Here is a 21,368-nt window from a genome sequence, read left to right on the forward strand (position 1 = left end):
TGCGATTTTGTTGCACACTAGGGTTCAGCACTAAACTAGGATTAACACTCAATGGCTAAACGAATTGGTAACTTGACGTGAAGTAATTGAAGACACATGCTTCAAGAAGAATACAATAACAATACAGGGAGATAGTACTTACCCCGTAACAGGAGACCTCCCCTTATTGTCTTTGGAGACGTAAGTCTTCCCTTCTCCTTCCTTTGCGTTCTTCGAGCAGAAGATGATACGTATACTCCAACAAGCTGAAAAATATGAACCACAAAGTTAAGAACTTATTTAAACTCCTTTGTTACTATACCTAATAATCAGATACATTGTAACTATTACTTAAATCCAGTAAAGTTTTAACTACCAAGTTCTTTAAATATCGACTAACAAGTAGACGGGACACTACGAACATATTCAAGTCACCGGAATCAATCTATAATACTATTTTTGTGTGTGAGAATTTTTCGTTTCAGACCTTTCCTTTCAGAAGCCTAACAGCAGAACCTGCCCAGGTGAGAGAAGTGAAAGGACCTGCGCATTGGAAATAACTGAGTATTCATTTTCCTTTTTATATTTTTGTTAAAAGTTATTAATTTTTAATCATTTGATTATCAATTTACTTGGAGATAACTGACGATTCATTTTCCTTTCTTATGCTTTGTTATAGGTGAAAGTTAATATTTTTTTAATCACTTGAATATCAATTTACTTCAAAAAAGGAATTGGACATTCTCCTTTGTTATTCTTGCTAAGCTACCTACAAAAGAATGCAATATAATGAACAAATCATAATGTGCCCAAGATAAGACTGCCTCCTCTGAGGGCCTCATTTGTCAATAATTAACCTTATAGGGCTGCACCAAAGCTCAAAACCCTACGATATTAATCCAAGAAATTAATAGTAATCGAGATATCGTATTAAAAAAAGAGAGAAAATCAGCATACAATTGTGAATAGGATATGCACGTTAACTGAGAATTTCTCAATGCTTGTTATGACCTATTGTGAGATACGTCTTATCTTGAACACTATGGATACACAAGGTGTAATAATGTGTACAACTAGAGATGAATTTCAATTATGAAATTTTACATGCCTAAAATTTATATCAGTCTGCTTGAGATATTTTAAAATTTTTAGCTCAATTAATTGACATAAATTTTGAAGATACTTTGGAACTAATTCTCCTAACTAGCATACTTGCAAAGGTATAAAGAAAGCTAATTAAATCTTGTTTCATCTAAACTCTGCTTAATAGTGCTATCATTAGTTAACTGAGTTATTTAAAAGCATTGCATCAACTTGTTAAGTTTTATCTTTGTTAAAATTCAATTTAAAAAAATGTAGATAATATTAACATTTCAAGGTATAAAGGACCGTATACAACACACTTTTTATACTCATGCATAGCCACTCAAACGACTGACCACTCCTATCCTGTAAATTAGAAATAAATACAAATATACTTATCTGACAATGCTGAGATGTCCCTGGTCTGAAGCCGGCGACTGCAACAGTATACTAGATGTGTTCTCTCAGTTGCGATGCAAAACCCCCTTTTCTTCTCTCTCTCCGAACATTCGTCAGCTGAGCTGATAATTCACAAGCCACATATCATTATGCCAAGCTGTATAATTAGCTAACTTCCGCCACGCTGAATCAATTCAAACTTCCTTTAACACTCTATTCCTCGACCTGACTACATCTGAAAATAAAATATACGGCAAATGTATGTCAATAAGGCAATGTATTGCCTATATTGTAAAGCACCTTGGATTTACTCACCATATGATTCATCACCCATTAATCATTGCTGTAAATGAAAAGTATATTTTAATAATCCACTTTCCTCCATCATTATTATTCCACTCACGAAGAAACAAACCAAGTTGGTAAATCAATCCATTTGTGAAAAACTTGTTCTACCATGATGTTATCTTTATCTTCGCATCATCACCGCTCAAACACAAGAGGCATCCTAATAGTAATGTGTGGTCAGCGCACATACACGTATTTCCAGACCCTGATCTAATTTGTTCATGGTACAAAAATTGATTCTTAACCTCATAGTGATATTAATACAATCATATACATTATTTAAACAGGTATCTATGTCTAGACTCTGACGATGTGTGGTCAGCACACTCAGGATAGCTGAATGAAAAACATTTGTCTTATTCGATTCTCACTTTCAGATAGCTCATTATTGGTAACCTTCGCAGGTTCCATCAATCACTGTACCTTTCCTAAAATTGATGTGTGTTCAGCCCCGCTAAAATATATATATAATGAACAATTACAGGAAGGATTCAGTGGACTTCCTATATAAACAAGTACTCTGCCTAAGCCAAGGTTATTATGTAACGCATTAATGATAATGTAAGCTAATAGTCTCTTTGATTGCAGATCTCTATCCATTGCCTCCCCAGTGTGATGTCTAGAGTAATCCCCCCACAGTCCTGGTAGCTGGAGGTACCCAAGGATCCAGATCACAGCCTGTCGGCCCCATCCGGGGCTGATCCAGAGGGACGATATGGAAATCGATTAATGTTATTGTTCGATCCATCACTGTTTGCTAGTGGACAACAGTTATCTATAATCTGAACTCCCATCCGGATACAGAACTTTCTCTGTGCCACAAAATTTATAAACTTCTGCAGTGACAAGGAAATCTCGTTTATCTACGGACAGACTCCCATTTACCCACCTCAGTTCATTGCTTACAGGTGAAAAACTCTTCTCGTACCAGGACAAACACAACATTTGGACAAGTGATAATACTCAAAGTAAAAGGAATAAAAACTCTTTCAAATCAGCGTTGTGACAAATCATAAGAAGATTGTAAGCAACGTTAAGAGTGTTTAAAACTTTCTCAACGTATGAAATAACTCAATTTCATTGTAATAACCTCAATCTAATGTACCAAAAGCCATGGAAAGTTATTGTCGGAATTGGTCCTATTGTTTGGTCAAGTAAAAGCACAAATTTGTTTTCAGACAATTGAAGAAGCCTATATGTGAGTATGGAAATCGACTCCCCACATTCTCATTCTACTATGTTAAAGACCGTAATTTTTGGAACCTCTGTATATTTATCTTTTGGCAAAACCCGAAGCAAAAAAGAAAAAAAGAACGAGGAAGTATTTTATTAAATTACCCATTGCACATTGAATTTAATCATATTTGCATTCAACTGTTACTCAACAACAGGATACATACATGTCACCATGTATGTATGTAGGATTATTCTCCGAATAACTAAATCACTTACACTATGTGTTTAAGATTTAAAAACAGAAAAGTTCACCACAAACGGAAACCTATGGTTGTTATCAGTCAAGGTTAGTTGAATTAAAAGAAAAAACGGAACATACTTCCGGTGTGTTTAAAAAACATATCAACCATAGCTTATGTTGTGGTTAACTTTTGTGTTTAAAATCTATCTTATAAAACAACAAGAACCACCAACAGGATGGAACATGATGTAACTTTACGTCGTAGACTCCTTTCCTATACAAAGAAATCCCTCTCGATTTCGTTTTGTATTTAAAAAAAGAAAAGGAGAGAGATAGAAAATATGAATGCTAATACCAATACTACTCTTAATAATAATAAGAATAGGAATACTAACAATACTAACCTATAGACCCCCCCCCAAACATCCCCCCTAATTATAAAGAAACGTTATACAGTCCCCTGCAAAACATGTACTCTGGTATAGTAAATGTAACTGCATCCCTGATAATTAGAATTTGTATCTGCTATTACCATAGGCCATTAGGGCATAAACTAACACACTAACCATAGGGTCCGTCCTTCAACTATTCAGTCTCCCCCTTGCTAACAGAACCTCTCATGGAAAAGAAATCTAGAGTTGTTTGTATGTAACCCCTAGGTGCGATGAAGTGCGCTCATTAGTTCGTTAATTTCTGTATATTGCCAATATACGTAAATGTCAATGTGTCTAGTGTATTGCATACCACACAGGATGAGAGAAACCAAATCGAGGTCGCGATAGCAAACAGACTGAGTAGAAGTTTATAAAAACACATATACATACTGTGATCACTTGTGTAGGACAGAACTAAACAGTAAGTTTGTAATATATTACACTTATTGCAACCAAATGTAGAGAGCAATAGCTAATAATGTTAGATTTATTCTTCGGTAATATTAGGATGAGAGTTACTATAAAATGTGTATACACGCACTTGAAACATTTATTAAGCATTGTGTTTTAATTGCTAGTTGCTAGCTATTCGTGTTATTTTACATACGCGATTTAAGCATTTAGTATGCAATCGCTTCTATATTACAATAAATATATTACAGGATATGTAATGTTGTACTCAAATACTTTCCAAGTTATATTTTTCTTATATGTCATGAATATGCAATATTCACTCAATTCTGGTTTTAAAGGAAAGTAGAGTATCGCCTATGCTGTATTAATTATAAATGATATATTGAAACAACCTAATGAATTGCGTTCACAAATTGTAAGGCACAACCCCACAATATTTTAAGAATTAAGGCAAACACAATCGAGTGTACTATTCTATATCATTGCATGTTTCCCATTTGGCTTATACCATAACCAATGAAGACTGCTCTTGTAATTTTATCGTCCATCTCAGTCAAACTTTAAAGCGCTTCACGCTAAATTGTTTTCTTTGAATGTATTTAATGTTGATTTTCTTTAATTTTTAACTGAATCATATTAGTAACCTGAGACAATCACATTTAACACGTATGACTATAATTATAGTCAGTATAGTAAATATAATGGTACTTAGCAAATCAGTAAACTCACAAATTCTTAATTTTCTTTATGATACTAAAGTCGTACTCGTAAATGGTTCAAAGGCATGTTTAATACTATGGTTAGGAATTGGTTTTTTTTTAAATATACTATTGTGAGTTCACACGAAACCTCTTGACAATTTTAAGCTAGAAGGATACCAAGATTGTAAGGTTTCATTCTACAAATTTCAAATCATAAAGATTCGTACTAAGCATGGTTATTTTATCTACTATTTTGTTAGTAGAACTATTGTAGCATATAAACGTAGTATAGTCAAAACACCTGAAATCTTACAATCCCGTTCTCTTGCAATTTATTCGTTCATGATCTCTGAAATTCTCAAGAAAGTTTGTCTTGAGCTCCTTACGTAAGGCCCGTTCTATATTAACACTTTATATCCCAGCAACTTGCCTTGGACAACCGTTTCCGTATTTGGATATAAATATCAGGAAGATAACTTTCAACATTTTTTTTATTTTTTTTTTACCGAGGTCGGCGGATAACTGTTACACAGTTATGCCTCGAAGTCGTAAGCCGGACTCAAATTATGGGGTGAGACGCCCGCGCTTTTCAAATTGTGTGTGCAGCAAGGAAAAAGAGAAAGGGAGAACGGAGTCAGGTGAGGCTCTGATTGTATTAGCAACCTGATGCCTCATTGACACCAACCCACACGCATGTAATAGTGGTATGACCCTGGCTTTGATTTACTCAGATCACAGCGCCGGGTCCCGGATGCCAATTTAGTTAATACCAAGCAAGCGTTAAGTACATGAAAAACATTATGTATTTGGAGCTATGCGTGAAATAAAAATGTAAAAGTAAATGTAAAATAGATATTTCAACCCCGGCGTGATGGGGAAAAAATCATAGAAAAACTAGACGTCTTAGCCACTATTGAGCATGCGCGTGAAGAAGTTTCTCCAAGCTCGTCGAGGCTCGTGACGTAGCTTTCGAGCGACGTCAGACTGGCAGAAATGCGTGGGACGAAGCGCCTATATAAGCGAGGCCTGTTCGCCGGCTCGGGTGATTCTCCAGCCTGCCGTCTACGAGAGTGTGTCTCCCCTTGTTACGGCCGCTCGTCGTCAAATCAGGTATGTGATTATTTTTTCTAAGTCCCCCCTCAACTCGGGATGAGCACCCTGAGAATGTTTAGTTAGAAATATGAAGTTATTTTCAACTCGAGACCAAATTCCCTCTTCGAGAATTAACACTTTTCCCTTTGGGCCAATGCAAGTTGCGATGTACGAAGTTTCAATTTCACTATTTTCAATAAATCGCGGCTTAGCATAAAAACCTTCTAGCACGCATTGGGTATTGAAGGGGTTGTGCCCATAAATGTGTTGTAGTAATAACTTCAAGTTGTAATTCCAAATAACCGATTTGTAAGATTCATCTGTATCCTCATTTTTATTTTTTTTATTCTTATAAATAAAATGTACAATGGAATGGTCTCTTTAATTTAGTCAAGCTATCCCTCCCTATCTAGATTCAGCTCACAGTCTTCATATGTTACTTGGGTTTCGATTTCCAGTACAAGCTCTACCACTGAAATACGAGTCTCCCCCCATTATTGAGACTTTTAGTGCACTTTTTCATCATCTTCGAACCAGTAGGCCGAAGACGTTTCGATACTGAGGCTTAAAGGGTGTTGGACTCAGAACCAACTTTGACATACTGGGTGGAGAGTAGAGGAGTGATCTCAAATACGATTTCACAATGAAAGTGTACACAAATATAAATGCCAATCTCAGAAAACAACAACACATAACAATATATATATATATATATATATATATATATATATATATATATATATATATTGACAACATGCTCAATTCGTGCCTTGAAATGGAGATGCAATACTTGACCTTCCACTCACCATCTAGAATGAGTGGGTACGTTACGGTTTTCTATGCGAGAGGTTATTGCATAAAGCATATTTCTTACGGGAATTAAATTAAAATGACAACTCATAAGTTCAATGAATGACTAACAGGTATATTTTTTATTTGAAAGTGTTGCTTGTGTAAATGTCGTGGATAAAATCGGATATCTAGAAACTTTGCCAGAAGAGCAATGCATACCAAGCACTGAGCATTTGAACACTGAATTTGAAGTCACACATACCTTGATTGATGTCTTCGGTTGATGATCCCTGATGGCGCTCTCCTGGGTTGATTATTAGATGTCGATATCGCCAAGTTGATATCGTAGCTGACAGGTGTCTCTAGGGTCAATAAATGGTCCACCTTAGAGATAGCGTCTCAATCCAATGTTCTGCTATAACTAACGTTAAATGTTAGTTGGCTGAAGATCGTCGCATTGAGACTGAAGACTGGAGTCTCAATGTTGTGATTGACTTTGTACTTTCAAATCACATTCAAAACTTAGCAGTGTTTAACTTCTCCTTCTCGCGACTCGGTACTACTCGATGAATCGGCTCCGTACTACTCCATCGATAGGCTCCGAACTTCTCTCTCTCAAGAAAGCTCCTGTTCTCTCGTTTTGTTTCAGAATTCACTCCAGGAATTCGGTGGCGTCGTCTGACGTCAGGCACGTGTGACCTCCTTTCTTTGGAAAAACAAAGTTCTTCCTCATTTCGAGAATCAAAAACTGCAAAACTCGGAATGCTCTCATCTTATGATTCTAGGCAATTTCTACATATCCGTGAATGTGTCTCGTGTTCACAAACATTGTACAAATGCAACTCATGATTTTACAAAATGTTATTGCCGACGCATTTTATAAATTTATTTCCTGCATTCGCAGACTACCAATTATGTATTATTGTTTGTTTTTATTCGCTGACGGCAAAATAGTATAATTTTACAAACTTGCATTGACCTGAATTGTCTGTTATTTTCCTTCACCAAACAACAATTTTAATATCTTACATAAATTCAATATTCCTAAAATAAATAAAATTAATCATTAAATTATGAATTTTGTTAATTAAAATACTGGCTCTGCACATGCTTCTTCTTGAAAAATTGGTAGCTACGCTATCAAATTAGATCTCGTTGGAGATCGTGAATCAACAATCACCCTGTAGATATATAACAAAATATATGAAAATAAATGACAACTGAAACATAATACTGACAAAATAAATAAAGAAAATATATCAACATAAATAAATATTTATAAATCAATTAAACCGTTTCCTAAACCCAAAATTTACTTAATATAGCAATGTTTAATAATTATTTAATCATTTCATTCGATTAATATACAACATACAAAATATACATTTAAAAGTGTACGCTCACCCCATCTCGTGAGTGTAATTCGAAACAGAAGAAAAGCATAATCACTCTGTGCTCTGTCCTAATTGCAACTTTGTTAGTTTTGCAATTAAGCTTTATCTGTTGCCATGTTGGTGGCTGAAAATTTTCCGTTCATTGTCCATACTTGCCAACTTGGAAACTTGTTGACAGTATAAGCAAAGTTTTATTTTCACCTTTCCACTCATATTCATTCTTCATTTTTTTAAAAACTAAACTTTTACAGTAATAATAATATTATATTCACTATTGTGACACTTTGATTAACTGAAATACGTAACACCACATCATAACTTTATTTTTTTTTTAAAAAAAACTGAACACTTTATTTTCACTGACGAAGAAGAAAATTCTTCTGTAGATCGTTTGCAACGCTGCAGGTGACTTTGAGCGGGAACCGCAAAATCAGCAGTTTTTAACCAAGGTTAATCTGAACTTCCGTTGCCACATCCATTTGGGCGTCACCTTGGTCTAATGTTAACACGTTGTCGAAAACACACTGAAAATTTAACTAAATTTTCCAAAAGTTTTGCGTTTTACAGTACTATTACATCACACGCGAAGAAATAATCCCAGTTGGTGTTTATCAGGCATTCCCTTTTATCGAGTTTTTCAGGATTTATCACGAAAACGTTCGATTCCATGGTCGTGACTTGTTCCTTTTGTGTTTTGTGGTGTTCATCTTTCCCAGTGGTGTGGTCCTTTTGTGTAACCTTAATTTCAGTATAAGTGCTAGTGCCTGAATATCTTTTGCTACAATCTGGCAAATTATGAAATATTGTGTTATTAGTGTTTTGTGTTGTGTTATTAAGTGGTGTTCTATTCTTCTTTAATATTGTGGCATAAAGGGGAGAAAATTGTGAATGAACGTAAATTTCAGAGTTGTCTTTACCACTTATATCTAACTCTATACTAGATTTTACAGTACCTTTACTATTTCTATTTTCGTATTTTCTCTTTAACTTACGTAATCTTACTAAAATATTACTCGTAATAATAATTACAATAACTAATATACTTCCTAAAACTATCGTAGATGTTAAAAATAAAATTGTTTCGATGTCCATTTTCCTTGTTTTGGTTTTAGTCTGAAATAGACGAGAAATAGACAAAGTCGGGATAGGCCTACATAAAATTTGTAGAAAATTTTATTTGCTTTAATTATTAAATAATTATTATTTCTAGCTTGTGTCTTCTTACACTTTTTGCGACTATATTTCGCGTGTTATTGAAGCAGGCTTATAATGTTCTCTTCTTTGTCTAACACACTTGCTACTTTCGTAGTAATATTCGTGAAAGACCATTGAAACTATAAATGTGTGTAAAAACGCAGCTGCTCGTGAGCTAAAGATCTGTTTTACACTTAAAATCTCTTGTTTTCCGCTGTTTTCTTCATTAAAAATCGTAATAAAATTTACTCGTCATAACTCCATATATTTACACTTATATATCTTCTAACGTACGTATTTCTATTATTTAAACCTTCTTTTAATAATCTATGTACTTAAATATCGTTAATTCTATTTAATGTCTTTATTTTTCGTAATTTAAAATCATGTATATTTGCTTTTACGCTCACCAAAGCTTGCTCGGTAAGATGCGAAGCATCTCCTGTGGCTGGATAATTTTCGTAATCACTCGGGCTTGCTCGGAACTGTTCGTTGTCGTCTGCAGTCTTCGCTGGCTCTTGAAGTGGAGAGTAGATATAGCCTCTCAACGGGTCTTAGTCAATTTTTCACCTCTTGGCAGTCGGAACTCCCTGATGGTCTTCTCGCAAATGAATACAGACTCATTTATGATTATTGCCTGTAGCGCTTGCAATATACTTACAATAATGAATTAAATGATTCCAATCATTATTTTTACTTAATATCGATTGATTGTTATCAATTATATCAGTAATATTTTATATTATTTTCTCTTCTTTTCTTTTTAAAAATAATTATCTGCACGGAAAATAAACATTAAATATATGAAACTCATTTTATTTAACTATTCTTCTGTACACCTCGTGTACTATTTCTCGTTGTATCTATGCTTATTCATAGATATTAACCCTTCGGTTCAGAATGTAAATATTATAAAAATCTAAATATTCTGTATTTGCTAAAATAATCGTAGTACTTATTTATACATTAACTATTAAGACAATAATACTAATCTATTTATCTATTATCTATTTTTATCTATTATTAATTATTTATTACTATTATTATTAATTTTTTTATTATTTTCTACTATTATTTTCCTTTATCCCTCTTGGATATTCTTGACTTTATCTATCCTTATTTGATGTTACTATCCTAGATTTATCTAGGTTATCTATTCTAATCTATTTCTATCCCTATTTTTTTCTGTTTTACACCTGGAACGTAAATGGGACATCGTTCGGTTTGGTACTATGATACGATCTATTATTTCATTCGGTCGGGTACTATGAACTATTATGAACTATAGACTTTATTTACTACTATCCCTTCTTACATTTGGTGATGGTCTTTACTGTTGGTGATGGCTGTTTGGCGAGTACCTAATGCATGTTTACTATACAACATTAATACCTTCTACCTGTTTGTTTACATTTTTTTAACAATTTACCAATCCAGTGACTTCACTGTTTACAACAAAAATTTTTCGTGAGTTATCGTGCACTAGAACATGAATAAATTTTCTATTGTTTCCTACTAGTGATATTATTATTGTTGTTGTTATTATTATGCTACATTACTTTCTAGTTTATATTTCCTCAGCGATTTATACAATTTACAATATAATATAATTACTGCAACAACAGAAATTACTCAAACAAATATGATAGCTGCAATTACATACATTATATAGTCTGTTTTCATTATTAATAGTGGTACAGTCGTATCCACTTTTAATTTCAACAAATTTTCAGCTAGAGTATTTAGTTCTTCAGAATGTAAACTAAAATTTAACTGTTTCTGCGTCCAATTTCCTATTAAATTTAGATGTTTATTGTTGACATTAATTACTTTTTTCGTCGGTATGGCTAATTCTCCAAAAATTAAATTGTCAAATTGGCTGTAATTAATAAAATATCAACAATTGTTTCCAGACCTTACTTTCGTTGAAGTAATTTCGTGATGGTTGCCTAATTTAGTTATGTATTCCTCTAATAGTGACGATTACAATACTCCAGCATGAGTATATCTATATACTACATTCCCTAGATATTTTTCTGTTCGCTGTTGACAACCATGTAGTGATCCATTGAAAAGAATATTATTAAGACATTTTGCTTCATCATCCAATGTTATTTGTTCGCAAAAATAAAGAAAGCTCTTAATATCACATTTGGAACGTTCCAAAGTGTGATATTTACCATTAGCCAAATATACAACCTCAGGTAATTTATAATAAATACGGAAATTCCTAGTCAAGTATCACATAGAAATAACATTAAACATTCTCGACACAGTGTTTTCGTAGAGATAGGCGTTTTCAATAATAAATCAATATTATTTTCATTATAATGATACTTCATCAAATAAATTGATGAAACTCGGTAGAACATTCCTATGTCTGATCAATATATTGAATGTTTTAAAATGTCATGGGTGCTTATGAATTTATTTACATCCGAATTAGATAAAATGTGATAGGATAATTGGTTGTTTAATACATCGTTGATTATTTTAGTCACTCTTTCTCTAGCCATGTGCGAAAATAAATTCGTTAAAATTTTTCTCTGGGCTTGCTGCAAGTAACAATACATTTCTTGCAGTTTGCTGCTCACATTTTCTAATACATGATGAACTTTTACTACAACTCCATGAATTATGGAAATCTCTTGGTTATACGATAATTTTAAGTTATGAATTTCCTTAGCTAACAAATTCTCATGCTCACATAATTTCTGAACTGATGATGATAATTGTTGCGTATGAATTAAATTATATGCTGATAACCCAATAGAACTGAATCCTAATAAAAATAACCAAATCGATCGTTTGGTTCTCGTTGAGTCGATACACTTTGAACTACCATTAACAAATACAAAATGACACGGGATAGAATTAATGATGTTATTCCTAAATTGTTTCTCTCTTTCAGCGTAGTCTTCCAAAATGTCGTAAGATTCGCTACATACTGTACGCATAGGCACTGCTTCATGGAAATTTACATGCATTCTGATTGTTGTATATGCCATGTTAGAACCATGAACCGCCAAAGCGTCTTGTGATAATGCTATCCCTACGTCTTGCATTGTCAATTGATGATGATCAGTCTTTCCATATTGAAATATAAATACCCAATTTAGAATGATGAATAATATTCTTGATTCCATTTTACAATTATTTCCTTTCGAATCTCGTATAACAAGTCTGAAATTAATAAAATCTAAAATTACTTCTTTTACCCTATTTTTATTTATTTATTTATTCATTATGTTTAAGATTATTTTAACGATTTATTAACTTATATGTACTTAATATTTTACTTTATGTTCTAGGCACAAACTCGATGTCTACTTAATAGTACATGCGTATAGCATATATATAATTATTTAAAAATTCTAGTAACTACAATCTCAAAAGTGTCTATCGATTCGGGAATTTTCCAATGGAGATTAGCATTTCCTCCAATCTCGGGAAAAGGGTTTGGTTGAGAAAAGTGTCCCCTGTCTGACACTTCATCGGTAGACCCAATTTGTACCATAGTTACAGTAAACCCTAAGTTAAATATTTTTTTTAAAAATTTTACTCTTCGCCATCTGACACTTGATCAATATGACCAAACTTTTCGTCTTTACTAACAACGAATAATTTCAATCGTCTTATGTCTATAGTATCAATTTTAGTTTCACCCTTTTCAGTTTCGTACCGAACTTTGTATGAATTGTTATTGACTTTGTCAATAATTACACCTTTAGTGTTATACGATTACAGAAACATGCAGGTAGTCATGCTCTAGGCATTTCTCTTATCAAGACTATTTGACCAATATCAAAACTCGGTTGATCAAATTTCTTTTCGATTTGTTTCTTCTGGGATCTAAATTTCCTTTGTAAATCTTTGTACGCAAGTTGACGTGCCTCTTTTATGCTTTGAAGTCTCACTTCGTTTTCAACAAACTCGCAAGGGATATCTAAATCCTTTTCGAGAAATGTTCGCGGTTCGGCCCCATGCAACAAATAGTAGGTGAAAAACCAGTACCATCATGCACTTGTGTATTTATCGTAAATATTAAACTAGGTAATATTTCGTCCCAGTTCACAAAATCTTTATCTATATAGTGTTTCATTAAGTTGTAATGATCCTATGGCCTTTTCTGCGCTACCAATAGAATAATGAGCACTCGTATTGGCAAAGTGTAAGTTCATGCCAAATTTTTCCGACATTTCCTCTAATATCCTCCTTCTGTGGGATGATAACCTATCCAGATGGAGCTGGGATGAGACTCCATGTTTAGTAATGAGATCCTCGAAGATCACTTGAGCCACAATCTCCGCTGTTATCGCCGGTACTGCTCTAGCAATGATGAATCTCGTAGCATTATCCACAAACACCAAAATATACTTATTTCTATTATTACGTGAGATCTTGAATGGTCCGACCTCATGCATTACTACGGATTGAAACCGTGCATATGACGGATAAGTTTGAGCATGAAACGGGACTCTACCTGTTTTCCTCTTCTGCATCTGACAACTTATACACTGGCCCACTTTATCCGTAAAAAAATTCTTCATATTTGGGAAGTAAATTATCTTCAGTGCTCTTCTGTAACACTTTGTATACGAAATGTGTCCACCACCATATATTGAACAATGTAAATTCCTAAATACTTGTTCTCTCAGAGTATATGGAATACACAAAAGTAATTTCGCTCCGCTAGCCATACGCTGTGTTCTATATAACTTATTATCTTTAACCGTGTACCATCTGGCTTGTTTCTCTGCTTCAACATCTGCCTCTGCTGGATTTTCAATGACTTTCATTATTGGACCAAAAAACGGAACTTGACGTTGCAATTCCGCTACATCAATATCTTTATCTAAAGTTAAATTTACTTGTAAATCCTCCGTGTTTATATTTAATGTTTCCGAATCTACATCGTCAGTTGTTGCTTCTATGTCTGTGTTCCTGGACAAAATATCACTAGGATTATTTTCTCCAGGACAATGCACCGGTGTATACTTGTATTGAGCCAAGTCAACACTCCATTTTACAAGCTTTGGTACTAATTTCGGCGATGTTTGAAGATATTTTAGTGCTTTATAATCGGTATACAATTCAAACTCCTTATTAAACAAATAGTAGTTGAAAGCTCGCAAAGAACTAATCACAGCTAAAATTTCTAATTCTACTATGTGCCTAGTTTTCTCCTGCGGTCTTAGCACACGACTGTAATACGCCACTGGTGTCCATTCACCATTCGATTGCTTTTGCATAAGGACTCCGCCAATTGAATTTGTTGATGCATCAGTGTACACCCTTGTGTCTAACTCCTCCCTAAATGGAACTAACAATGGTGCATTCATCAACGCCGATTTTAACTTTTCAAATGCCTGTTGGTATGTCTCATTCCGCTCAAATTTGTGTCCTTTCTTTAAAACCGGTTGGAAAATTGATGTTATTTTAGCGTATTCTTTACAAAACTTTCTAACATAATTTGTTAGTCCAAGAAATGACTTCAACTGTTTCACATTGTTTGGGGCTTTGCACCCTTTAATAGTCTGAACAATTTTTGGGCTCACTTCATAACCTGCATCGCTTACTATATGACCAAGGGCTAAAATTTTCTTCTCAACGAACTGGCATTTTTCTACAGACAACTTGAGACCATAATGTCTCAACCTCTTAAACACAGCCTGAAATATTTCAACCATTTTCCCTTGTTTATCCGTGTATAGGAACACATCATCCATATAGTAGGATACAGACTCAGAATTAACGTTGGCTAAGGTCATTGCCATTATTTTAGTATATATAGCGGGTGCCTGCAAGTATCCCATAGACATGACACGGTATGAATAAGCTCCTACACCTGGTATGTTAAAAGCAGTGTAATCTCTAGACTCTTCTGAGATAGGAATTTGGTGGTAAGCGGATACCACATCTAAAATGCTGAAATATTTATGTCCTCCCATACATGTTAATATCTGATGGATGGGTGGCAAAGCTATGCTATGTAATTTGACACATTTATTGAGGAACCTACAGTCCAAGACTGCACGGATACCCCCTGAAGGTTTCTGTATAAAAAGCATCGGAGAATTGTAAGCGCTAGAACTTTCCTCGATAATGTTTTGTTTAAGCAAAATATTAACTTGCTCTTTGACCTTGTCCTTAAGTGCTATCGGGATGGGATATTGATGTCTCCTTAACGGTACTTTAGTCTCTAATTCTATGTGGTGTTGAAAATGTTTAACTTTGCCTAACTCGTCCTCTTTCCAAACAAACACATCTGCGTACTTGAATCATAAATTCTCAATCTGTTCCTTAATTTCAGGTCTTGTTTCTTCTCCGAATTTTAATCTAGACTTGTCAAAGTTCTTCCTTGACCTTAAAACACCTTCTATTTCCTCATCCGACAATCCTTCTTGTTTTAACTCTTCCTCATCTATACATTCTTCCGCCTGTCCTAGCGTTACATTCGTTCTTAACATTACAAATTTGTTAGATGGATTCCCTATCTCAATTTTGTTATTTTGCTCCGATAAAAGTACACGCGGGATCAAAACATTATATTGGCGCTCTATATTCCTATCGGGCTCTAACAAGTACTCCTTGTTATTCCATGAATTGATTAAATTGACCTCTACTGTGGTTTTCGTTCTAGGTAACAACCGTACCTGGTGACCTAAAACCCATTTCGGTCTAATGCTGTATCTTAAACCAATCGATGCATTTTCTGATACTGATACAGATTCCTGTTCTTCCGTCTTTCTAAACCGTGGTTTCCAAAATCTCTGTAGCGTTAACTTGTTTTCTCCATAGTTAATCTGACAGTTCTGACTTTTCAGAAAATCATTTCCGATCAAAACCTGATATGGAAAATCTTTCACTGCACGAAACTCTAAATGAATTGTTTGACCTGCCATCTTAAACTTTAAAATTGCTACCTCGTTTACCACTAACAAATTCTGTGTTATACCACGTATTCGTGTCGATTTAGAAAGAACTTTAGCACTCGGTGGAAATAACCTTTCATTGATGATCGATATTTGAGACCCTGTATCAATCAACGCCTATTGTTTTCACCCATCTACTTCTATCGGTACATATATCATATCGTTCTCATTTACTATAGAGGCTACAATTTCTCTAATTTTCCTCTTATCTCCTGTAAATGCGCCTCTGAGATTTACAGTATTACTTACTTTAAATTCGGTGTATTTTGAGCATGGTAATATGTTGTTCCGTTCACCTGATTCGGTACAACCGGTACATACTGCACTTGTTGATTCGCCTGTCCTTGATTATTGAACCACGACTGACAACTATTTCTATTTCCACAACAATTTCCACGTTGTTGCCAAAAATTTGTCCTACGTGCTCCACGAATTACCACGCCAATTATTATTATTCATGTATCCTCTCCTATTATTATAATTACCATTTCCTCTATTTGTATTAAAATTACCATTGTCTCTATTCCAACTTCTATTGCCATTGTTACGGTAAAAGTTACGTCCTCTACTTCTAAAATTCCTATTGCCTCTATAATTGTTTCCATTCTTCTGTTCTTTGGACACACTATCTTGTATATTTTCCCTATCCTCATGATCTTGAAATTTAGCGGCTAAAGTTGTAACTTTTCAATCTTCTTCTCTAATTCGCCTAATTGGGTTATACTTTGGGGCTCCTGCTTAACTTTAACTTCGTCTCTATTCCTAATGTCCTTCTTTAATAATAACTTGTTTACTTTTAGATCACTGTCATCATCTTCTACCTGCTCACGCATTTTCTTTAATAGATCCTTAACCGTGACCTTTCCATTTTCTCTTTTTACGCGTTTGTCAAACTTGCATTTATTCTTCTCTATTTTCTGAAGATCTTCGACAAACTTATCTATTGTAGAATATGAAATTGTCCCTACTTTCTCCATAAAATATGGCTGAAGGCCTCCTACAATTATTCAGATTTTCTTTTTATCATCCATACTTGGATCAAATCGCTCACACAACACCAACATGTCATAAACATAGTTAATAATAGGCTCATCCTCAAGATGCAACCTTTCTCTAATCCTTTCCTCCATGTCCATGGTAACGTTAGTCCTAGTAAACTCTTCGATAACGTTTTTCTGAAGTTCCTTATAAGCTATATCATTTACATTCTTCCGTTTTAAAAACACCTTTATCCATTGCCTTCTGTTTCCCTTAAATAAACTCGGCAAAAGCTCTTTCCTTTTATCCTCATTTACACCTGCCATTTGACAAGCGTCGTCAAATTCGTCGGAGAACCCTACTATATTACTGTCCGTTTTCAAGTCAAATTTAGGTAACTTATTCACATCGGAATAGAACATTACGTTAGTCGTCATTTTGCTTTCTCTCGAAATATTATTTTCACTACTAGATTGATTATGGTTTACTATACTACTTTCAATAGGAAAAATAGAATCAAAATCTTCCGAATATGATTTCGTTACAGGACTAGATGGAAAATTCTCTACCGGTCCTAGTTTTAAATTCGGTTTTGCACCCTCTTGTTCGGTTACTTTTACTTGTTTCTTTCTACTCGAAGTCGCAATATTAAATATACTTCCAACTTGTACACTTCTAACTGCTTTTTGTGAACTTGTGCGAACTAAGTCGTCACTCATTTATCTACTATTACAATTAATTACTTATTATTATTCTTATACCACTTATATTTTCGAGCATCTAAATATCAGAAAGGGTGGGTGGGTGGGAATTATTCTTATTAATAAAACCAAACACTTAATCCTTAACCATATTTCGTAAATGACTTACTTATAACTACTTAACATTAAAACTAAAACGCATCTTAATATAATTCGAGAAAATACTAGTGAGGGTGGGTTGGGCGAGACTTAATATTCACTACGTTTATGACAACCTCTGTTAACTACTCCTGCTGAGATTCGAACTCGAAGCATACTCTACCATGACAACCTATGTATTGCACTGGGATAGCTACAAAATGGCATAAGCCTCACAGCATCTCCACTATGACAACCTGCTCAATTCGTGCCTTGAAATGGGGATGCAATAGTTGACCTTCCACTCACCATCTAGAATGAGTGGGTACGCTACGGTTTTCTATGCGAGAGGATATTGCATAAAGCATATTTCTTACGGGGATTAAATTGAAATGACAACTCATAAGTTCAATGAATGACTAACAGGTATATTCCTTATTTGAAAGTGTTGCTTGTGTAAATGTCGTGGATAAAATCGGATATCTAGAAACTTTGCCAGAAGAGCAATGCATACCAAGCACTGAGCATTTGAACACTGAATTTGAAGTCACACATACCTTGATTGATGTCTTCGGTTGATGATCCCTGATGGCGCTCTCCTGGGTTGATTATTAGATGTCGATATCGCCAAGTTGATATCGTAGCTGACAGGTGTCTCTAGGGTCAATAAATGGTCCACCTTAGAGATAGCGTCTCAATCCAATGTTCTGCTATAACTAACGTTAAATGTTAGTTGGCTGAAGATCGTCGCATTGAGACTAAAGACTGGAGTCTCAATATTTTGATTGACTTTGTACTTTCAAGTCACATTCAAAACTTAGCAGTGTTTAACTTCTCCTTCTCGCGACTCGGTACTACTCGATGAATCGGCTCCGTACTACTCCATCGATAGGCTCCGAACTTCTCTCTCTCAAGAAAGCTCCTGTCCTCTCGTTTTGTTTCAGAATTCACTCCACGAATTCGGTGGCGTCGTCTGACGTCAGGCACGTGTGTCCTCCTTTCTTTGGAAAAACAAAGTTCTTCCTCATTTCGAGAATCAAAAACTGCAACACTCGGAATGCTCTGATCTCATGATTTTAGGCAATTTCTACATATCCGTGAATGTGTCTCGTGTTCACAAACATTGTACAAATGCAACTCATGATTTTACAAAATGTTATTGCCGACGCATTTTATAAATTTATTTCCTGCATTCGCAGACTACCAATTATGTGTTATTTGTTTTTATTCGCTGACGGCAAAATAGTATAATTTTACAAACTTGCATTGACCTGAATTATGTCTGTTATTTTCCTTCACCAAACAACAATTTTAATATCTTACATAAATCCAATATTCTCAAAATAAATAAAATTAATCATTAAATTATGAATTTTGTTAATTAAAATACTGGCTCTGCCACAATATATATATATATATATATATATATATATATATATATATATATATATATTATAAAAAGGAAAATATGTTTTATTATTTAGAAAGTTATATATTTTGCACTTTACATATCTACTGTTCTTATTAAGATATTCATATTGATATTATAATCTTTAAGATGTCTCATCTTCTAGTATTTTCTTTATATTTAATAAAATATAGCTAACAGTTGGTAATACATAAAATCGAATTTTTCATATATTTCCAGGATGTGGTTTTCAATAACCCTAAAAAATAACTTCTTGTAGTCTCCCACGGAATTTTCTTCCTCTAAAAGCACCATTCATAAGCAAAACACAAAGCTCCATCTCCATAATTTAAGAAAAATTTAAATACACAAAGTAATGTAATAATTGCAGTTTAAAGAAATGCTGGATAGAAAGTAAGAGATTTCCGCGTACACCTAAGAACTTATTCATGAAATGGAGTAATGGGAAATAACCTTCCACTCACAACTATGCCCGATCAATAATGCTAAAAGAATGTTGCTCGTAAAGGAAACAGAAATTTTTAACAGCAAATATTTTATTCACACCAGACATTTCACTGAACTGTATATGTATTCGGACTTTTAGAGATTTTATGCAGTGTGCTTCGTATTAAAATATAGTATTAAAGAAAACTAATACTAAGCAAAAAAATATTAAATAAAATTAATATTCAAATTATACTGTAAATTTTAAAGACATTCATTGATTTTAATTATATGGGATAGCATAATGTAATACATTCAAAAATAGAATTATCACATGTTAGGGATAACACATGATGTGTGAATGTTTGTATGGCTCGTAAAAATGTATCCATAAGAAGTTTTACATATGTTTCTAAATGTTACATATTAGTTGTAGATTTAGAAATCTCTTTGTGACATGTTTATAATAGTGTAAATCTCATGTTTTACTTCTAGTTGGCGCAAAAAATGGCAGTGACAAAAATGATTACTGTACTTTTCCTTATGAGCCATTTGGCCGTATGTGTTCCTCATGTTTATGGTAAGTCCTTCTACAGTCTTATTATCCATTCTTTCGTGATCTAACAAAAAATTCTTCCTTAAGCTCTGACTAAACCTATTTAATATCTACATATATATTACATCAAACTTGCTGTTACAACTACTAATAAAACCTTGAAGATCTTAAGCACTGAATCAAATCTTCCGCAATTTTTATAATATAAACATGAACTTTAAAATGAATATGCCACTTACTTAAGGCAGTGATCACGATTTCTGAGGAAGGGTAAGCTAATTTGTACCTATATAGAATTTTTTCATCTAAGTCTTATATAAACTCTTGTGTATTGTTGTGCGAATACCATTTAACGTTACAAAGCATCAAGGGTAAATATGGATTTCTAATTTTGAGATACTTTCGTAACAGTCTTGATGGACACTCTGAGAAATAAAACTGCAACTGCAAATGAAATAGATCTAACAATTGCTTGCCACGGTTTATGATCCTTAAGATTAACTTTTCAATGTTATTCAGTATGTACTGGTATCGCTTGAATTTATTCTTTAGAATTTAGTCAAATGTTAACTTTATACATTATTCCTTTCATAGTTTTCCGAGAGTAATGAGGGATAGATTAATTAACAACACCTAAATGGGATATTTGGTAATATAAATACTATACTAAATTATCAACATTTAGTATGAGAACATTTTTCTCTTCTTAAACTAGTAATTATAAGCTTTTCGGATATTTTTCTCACTGCGGCCAGTTTTAAATTGTTAGAATTGGAAGTCATGACATTGAATCAAACTGATCTACACATGAAACCACGTGATCATCAGAAAATAGAGAGCGCATTATGACGTATGTGTGTGGCATAACTGAAAAATAACATACTTGATGATAAAACATATTTAGCAATATTCACCGTTGTGCTAATTAGTTTTGTTTGTATCTGAAACATGTCCTACA

The 21,368-nt window shown here is 33.8% G+C and overlaps 1 long non-coding RNA gene across 1 annotated transcript in view; it reads left to right on the forward strand.

Annotated features, from left to right (window-relative positions):
- The window catches only part of LOC145683418 (uncharacterized), a 335,902-nt gene that overhangs the window by 118,135 nt on the left and 196,399 nt on the right, over positions 1-21,368 (forward strand). The window contains exon 2 of the long non-coding RNA XR_014131085.1: positions 20,350-20,434. This is a non-coding gene — a long non-coding RNA (uncharacterized LOC145683418). The remainder of the gene's footprint in view (positions 1-20,349; positions 20,435-21,368) is intronic.

The sequence above is a fragment of the Thermobia domestica genome, chromosome 4, assembly GCF_964235325.1.
Source record: "Thermobia domestica chromosome 4, izTheDome1.hap1.1, whole genome shotgun sequence".
NCBI lineage: Eukaryota > Metazoa > Arthropoda > Insecta > Zygentoma > Lepismatidae > Thermobia > Thermobia domestica.